We start from the raw sequence: 7,193 nt of genomic DNA, 5'->3' as shown, positions 1-7,193 counted from the left end.
GCTTTACAGTTTGCAAAGTGCTTCCATGTTCTTTCTGCAAACTGTGTTCTGTTCTATAAGATACAAACTTGGTCTCCTCTGAAGCTATTTCAATGCAATGTGGGGCCTTACGGAGTGTCCAGTCCCAGGTTCCATATTTTAAGAGGATCACTGACTAATAGAGTACTTCAGAGAAAGAAAAGTGAGTGATAAAGTCTGTGGAATTATATAAGTTGAAAGAACATCTATGAAATACTTAACATAAAAGAAGTAGGATATCATAATAATTGAGGGGGTCTTCTTCTGTTTGAATGCATGTTACATGGTAGAGGGCTTAATTATTTTTTCACACTGCAATAGTTAATTTTATTTGTTCAAGGGCTCATATTGCAAGCATTAAACCAAGCATGGGCTTTGATTTTGTGAGCCCAGATTCACATATTTAGGAAGATAAAAGCAAACTGTGATCCATGTATATGGATGAAAAACTAAAGGCTCACAGTTAATCACATCCTAGTTTTAAATTTCTACAGCCTAGAAGCCAGAAGTCACAGATCTTTTAGGTCTTTCTGGATGTCCCATAAGGTATCTGCACTTTTCTTGAGCTGGGCAACCTCATCATCCTTCAGCTTCTGGTTGATCACCCTGGTTAAGCCCCGAGCATTCAGGATACATGGAAGGCTCAGGAAGACTTCGTTCTCAATGCCATACATCCCCTTCACCATTGTTGACACTGGATGAATCCTGGATAGATTTTTCAACATGGATTCAATGAGATCAGCCACACTTAATCCAATAGCCCAGTTGGTATATCCTTTTAGCTTGATGACTTCGTAGGCACTTTCCACAACCATCTTATGCACTTCCTTCCAATTTTCACTGTCGTTTTCTGTTCCCATTTCTGGATTCAGTTCCTAAGAGAAACGCCTGCCACATTCACTCCACTCCACACAGCCACACTTGAATCACCATGTTCTCCCAAAATCCATCATGGCAGCGGCTGGGATGAATGCCAAGTTTTTCAGCCATAAGATAGCGAAATCTAGCAGAATCCAGATTACACCCACTTCCAATTACACGGTACTTGGGTAGTCCACTTAGTTTCCGGGTAACATATGTGAGAATATCCACTGGGTTGGAAACCACAATTATGACACAATCAGGACTGTACTTGACTATCTGCGGAATAATGAATTTGAAGACATTAACATTCCTCTGCACCAGATTGAGCCGGCTCTCTCCTTCCTGCTAGCGGACTCCTGCAGTCACCACCACAATCTTAGAATTGGCAGTCACAGAGTAATCTTTATCTGCCACAATTTTAGGTGTCTGAAGAAATAAGCTCCCATGTTGTAGATCCATCATTTCTCCTTTGAGTTTATGTTCTAAAACATCCACAAGGGCAAGTTCATCAGCCAGAGACTTTCCCAGAATGCTGATGGCACACGCCATACCAACTTGTCCAACACCCACTACAGTGATCTTATTGTTTGGGATGGTTGCCTCTTCTTCTGCAACTGGTGCAATCAGTTTTTCCTTAAGAGTTGCCATTGTGCCCAGAGAGAACCCGCGGGGAGAGTCGCGCGAAGAAGACCAGTAGAGGGCTTAATTTTATATCTTGTTCCAGATGGTAGAATCGGCACGGATGACTGGTAATAACAGGGAGGTAGATAAAGGCTTAACATAAAGAATCTTTTGACAGTACAAAGGACTGCCTTACCCAGGAGTGAGCTTCTTGGTACTATGCATCCCCCGGAGAACCACTTAGGAGGGGTGTTGCCAACACTGAGGGATAATTCTCTGAGAGGCCCACTGTCTCAGGCTTTCAAGCCTGCCAAACATGAGGAAGCCTCTCCCTTCTGGTCCAGCCCATTCCTTGACTCTTGTTATCAACATTAGATGGAAATTTCAAAACCTCAAAAGATAGGGACTTACCAAAAGTCCTCATAGTCCCCTTATTACATGCCCAACCACACTTCTGAATTACCCACTGCTATCCAAAGAGCTGGCCATTGTAGGATACACTCTCTCTGCCCCATTATGTCCACTCCTGTGTCCAAGGCCATTGGAGAGCAAGTGTAAGACCAAAGGTGTCATTCTCCCTTCCCTGCAGTTCATGTATAACCTGTCACACTCTGCCCATCAATCTCATCTAGCACTTACTATATAATATTTAGTTGTTTTTTGTTTTGGTTTTTGTTTTTTTTGTTGTTTTTTTTATAACACTTTGGTATGGTGATTTCTTTAAAAGCAGAGACTGTTCTATTTATCTTTATAACTCCATAGCTTATCCAAGTGTTGGCATTTATTACTCAGTATATACTTAATGGAGGGATAAATGTATTCCATCCTGAATAAGCATTGCCTCAGTGCAGGTACTATATCAATGGCAAGATCTACAGAATTAAAATAAGACACAGTCCTTGCCCTTAAGGAGTGCTAAAAAATGAGCAGAATATATGTATATATGAGTGAGGGAGGGCACCTGTATCAAGTGTTTTGCCTTTTAGGATTGCTTTTAATTCTAAGAGTCTATAAATCCATATTCTTCAATTAAAATAGCTTAAATGCAAGAGCAGGAAAAGTGGCCATTACTATATTAGGATTTTCCTAGGTTTTTAATTTACTGTGGGCAATACAGCCCAGCTTCCTGCAAATCAAATAATTTGAAGAGTCATATAGTGAAAACCTGGGGTTCTTTTAATTAAAGAGTTGGGGAACAAAAGGTCTTGGTAAAATTAGTGAGAAAACCATACAAAATGCCCTTTTCTCATATTAAGAATAAAAAAAAAGACTTTCTGGCTCTGGAATTTAAAGTGTATGGTAACTTTTCTTATACACTAATTGAAGAATTCAAAATACTACATCTATAATAAAAATAATAATATACTGACATGGTGTTTACTTTGCATTTAACAGACATTCACAGATTAAATCTGTTCATTTATATATAATGTAGTTGCTTTTATAATTCTTGTTTTAAAGAAGATGAAACAGTACCTCAATGTGAAGTCCTCTGCCTCTAGATGATGAAGTAGAAAGTAGTAGACCTAGAGAGTTGAGCGCCGATTCCATGTTCATAACCACATCACTGTGTTGCCTCTTGTATTATAAAAATATTCTCCTAGCTCAGGGTAAGAATTTTATTTTTTACCTTGTGGTAAGATTATTTCTGCCACAGCTGTTCCATAATATAGAATCAGTGATCCATGATGAGTCTTGCTTCTGATGCAGTAGTGAACAAAATCATTGAAAAGGCCTTGAGAAGAACTGTACAAAGCCAGAAAACAGTGGCTGGTATTCTAGCCTCTTACTTGGTTTCTTTGGTATTATTTATTCAAACCCAAACAGTCTCCACCCTCTCTGCCCCATTATGCCCACTCCTATGACCAAAAGGACACAGTTGCATTAAATGCTATGATTTGATCAAATGACAATATATGACTCTACACATTCACACACATCCAAGCCAACAAGACAGCTGTTGTTTAATCCATTTTGATTTACTGACAGGATGCTTACTCTGAGAAGCAAGGTACATTTCATTTTGGAATTGAATGGTCTACCTTTTCACTTAGTTTCACATATATTCTGTTTTTCACTTTGTGCTCTAAATAGTGAGTTAATTGGGACTATTTAACAGATTGTATATGTGGCTGCTGAGAGCAATTGCATTTTAACAACTGAAATGACTGAAGGAGTTTTTACTTAATTTGCTAGTTGGTTCATGGTTTGGTAGAGACTGATCTTGCCCCCTACAGTTGGATTCAAAGAGTTAAGCAGAAGCTGAAGTGCTCCTGACTGTAGGAGGTGAAACTCATTCATATTCTTTTGTAAACAAATTAAAACTGAGTTGCCAGTGTGTTTTCATCCCACAAAAATCACCTTAGCAACGTGGATATAAAAACAGCATGAACTTTCCCTCATGATTCCTAGCGTGAGGAATCCACAACACATGGTACTGGCAAAATGCTCCATTGATTTTAATCCTTCAAATAAGTGTCAGAATTTCCACGAAACGTTGTAGATTCCAAAGATTAAATACAAAGCACTAAACTTTTCTTACATATGGAATGATTAGTTATTTCTCAAGAGGGCTTTCATTTGGCTTTTTAGTTTTTCCTGACATGGCAGAAAACACAGGCACCCTTTGCTTGACCAAGTTTAAATTAATTTTAGCATAAAAAGAAAAGGAAGATCAATTTCCAGGTATTTTGGCTAGGCTAATTTGAACAGTGGGTTCTATGGTCACTGACTATAGTTAGATACCTTTTTATTCTTCTGTGTTTGAGGAATAAGAGTTCTGGAAAATAGAGGAAGTGAAAGTCTCGCTGCAATCATAGAGTCCCCACTTGAGTGCAGTTAAAAACTGGGGGCAGGACAAATCCTGCCAGAGAGTTGAAGTCAAAATCTGTAGGAAATGAACCACAGAGCTTCGTTTTGTGTGCTTTTTTTAAAAAAAAAAAAATTATTTCTTTTTTTTTTTTTTTAGAGTGAGAGAGCGTGTGCACACACAAGGGGTGGGGTGGAGCAGAGGGAGAGGCAGAGAAAGAATCTTAAGCTGGGTTTGATCTCACAACCCTGAGATCATGACCTGAGCTGAAATAGAGTTGGACGCTTAACCTACTGAGCCAGTTAGGCGCCCCTGTCTTGCGTGCTTTTTTACCCACTCACAGGGAAAGACCAGAAACCTTTGTGTTTACTTATGGATTTCTTACCATGTTGATTGCTGCTTATCCTTACTCCAAGAAGAGGAGAGCTAGTGAAACTATGGCATGCATGTATTTTGGAACCTCCTCTGGGCTTCTGCCCTCTCTTGTCCCTACCTTCGCTCTTTAGTATCTTGTCTACCTCTTTGGGTCCCTGAAAAGATTTGTTCCACATAGTTAAAACAAAAATCAGTAGTAACAATATTATGTTTATATAGTTATTAGAGTGTTTACCCTGATATCCAAAGTTTAGGGGGGGGATAAAGTAGGCTATCATAAGAAAAAGGATTTTTTATATGATCTTCATCATTATTGCTCTTAAATCTACAAATACTTGCATTTTCTTTGCTTTATTTGAACTAATTTTTAATTAGTAGTTTCTATATCTAAAATTGAAAGAATATTTTTAATGTTTTTAATGAATTGAGGTATCATAAGGTATATATACCCATTTTTCTGTCTTGCATTGGTGTGAGGAAAATCCATGCTGGCTTGCTGGAGAGAAGATTTCACAGCATGTGGCCCTGATCCACCCACCCCCACCCTAAGCACAAAAACCACCTTTAAAACACAAAGCCTGGGATATTAAAGACTGTCAGAAAATGCAAATTAAGAAAAACTCTTGGATGCTACAGGTGTACTTATAAACTGGAAAACAACTGGTGATAATAGACCAAGAGTCTTAAACAAATTCTTATCACAAGTTTATAATATGAATCCAGTATCTTAGGTTAAGTTCATCAAAAAACAGATTGAAACAGATTTTTATTAGAAACCCTTGGGATTAGCATCTGTGGGAAAATAACAGAAGCAGGGCTGGGTAAATGGAAAGGTTGAACATGGTTACCTGGGGGCCTCAGCAAATCTTGTATGGCTCTTCCAAGGTTACCTAAAGAGACTTTCTACCACCACCACTACACCTACATAGAGCAGTCACTGGATGAGGGCACCTCTGGGGAAGGGACCTAACATTGGGCAAGGCAGCTCTCATCTATTAAGGGAATTCCTAGGGAGGGACTCAGTTGTATGCTAATATCAGCCACACTCATAGCAGCTAGGGAAATGAGGGCCTGACATGGCCATCTGGGCGGCGCCCTACAGCATCCATGAGAGTCCAGAATTTGTAAAATTCAGATCCACTTGTTTTCTGTAACTTCATTATCTAGAGTCATCTTTTGCAGGATTCTGGGGTTATGTGTCAGAGGGAAATTAATGGGACCAACTATAGCCATCATCTCTGAAGCTGGTCTTGGGACCACAACTGAATATTCATCATCCCCTTTCTTTACTATCCCTTCTAGATTCCCTACGATCTCAAACAGCACGTCCACTGCTCTTGGTACTTAGTGGGGTAATCCAAATTTCTATTCCTAAAAGTTCTGATCCTCTTGTAACCATGCACTGTCAAACTGTCGAGACTATACTGGACTGTTTACTGTCAGAATTGGGTAAGGAGTATCAGGAAACCCCTCAGTGGATCATGTGGCTGCCACAGGTACTCTTGCCTGCCTCCACTGTGTAATGACAGTGCTGCCTACTCATCAGGGTTCATTATCTCAGCAGGATAGTGTGGCTCCTTTCCTGGCCTTCTGGCACCTGGGAACTAAAGTGCTGGTTGACAAGCAAAGAGAACTAAAACTCTTGCTAGTAAAAGCATTCATCTTCTGAGAACAGAACCTCTCGACTTGCAAAGCTTATTGTTGCAGAGTCAGAGGCAAAAAGTCTTTAAGTGATTCTCTAGAAATCACAGGAAAAGGAGCCACTCTTGTTTTCATATCTTCTTCCTACTATAGAGACAACACTGATTTAGGGTATATCCTATATCCTAGAGGATGGCACCCCATCTTTACAGGGTATTATCTCCAAGCTTGTGCTTCAGCCATGCTTATAAAAGATAGTTCCATTAGTCTATAAGTCTGGCATCTCCAGTGGTATGGTCTGCTATAGGAATAGTGTATTCGATTGTCACATGTCCCCTGCCATATCTCTTCTGCTTTAAAGTGGTCCTTGGTCTGTTGCATTTTCAGGTGGTATACCATGTCTGGGATTCAGACATTCAGTAAACATTGGAGATGGCTGAGGTCCTACAAGTGGGAAATTCAAACCCATACCTAGATTATATGGTGATTCTAGTAAAGATAAATTGCTGCCTCTTCCAGGATGTAATTGACTTGCTACCAAGTGACTGGTTAGTCTCCTTGGGATAGGGCACCCTATCAGGTCTAAGTATTGTTTGATGCTGGCCAGTTGGATATCTAATAGCAGTAAGAAGACAGATCGGCCATAGTGACTGTGAACCCATGCTGTTGGTTGGATCCATGCATAGTTTTCATCCCCGACACCATAGATACTCTTTCCATGCTTTTATTGTGCCAGCACCACAGTAGCTAATGACAGAGGTTGGCTGTCATGTCTGTCAGCAACAGACAGAGTCATTCTATCTAGTTCAGTGTCTCTTTCATGATAAATGCTGTCTGGCAGGCATTAACAAGTTACACATAGACT

The 7,193-nt window shown here is 39.8% G+C and overlaps 1 pseudogene; it reads right to left on the bottom strand.

The window, feature by feature from the left end:
- Positions 1 to 349: 349 nt before the first annotated feature.
- Positions 350 to 1,568, bottom strand: LOC113918601 (annotated as a pseudogene).
- Positions 1,569 to 7,193: the final 5,625 nt, after the last annotated feature.

Source organism: Zalophus californianus, chromosome 1 (assembly GCF_009762305.2).
Source record: "Zalophus californianus isolate mZalCal1 chromosome 1, mZalCal1.pri.v2, whole genome shotgun sequence".
Taxonomy (NCBI): Eukaryota; Metazoa; Chordata; class Mammalia; order Carnivora; family Otariidae; genus Zalophus; species Zalophus californianus.
Note: the sequence above shows the minus strand (reverse complement) of the source record. Positions and strands in the feature narration are given on the sequence as shown.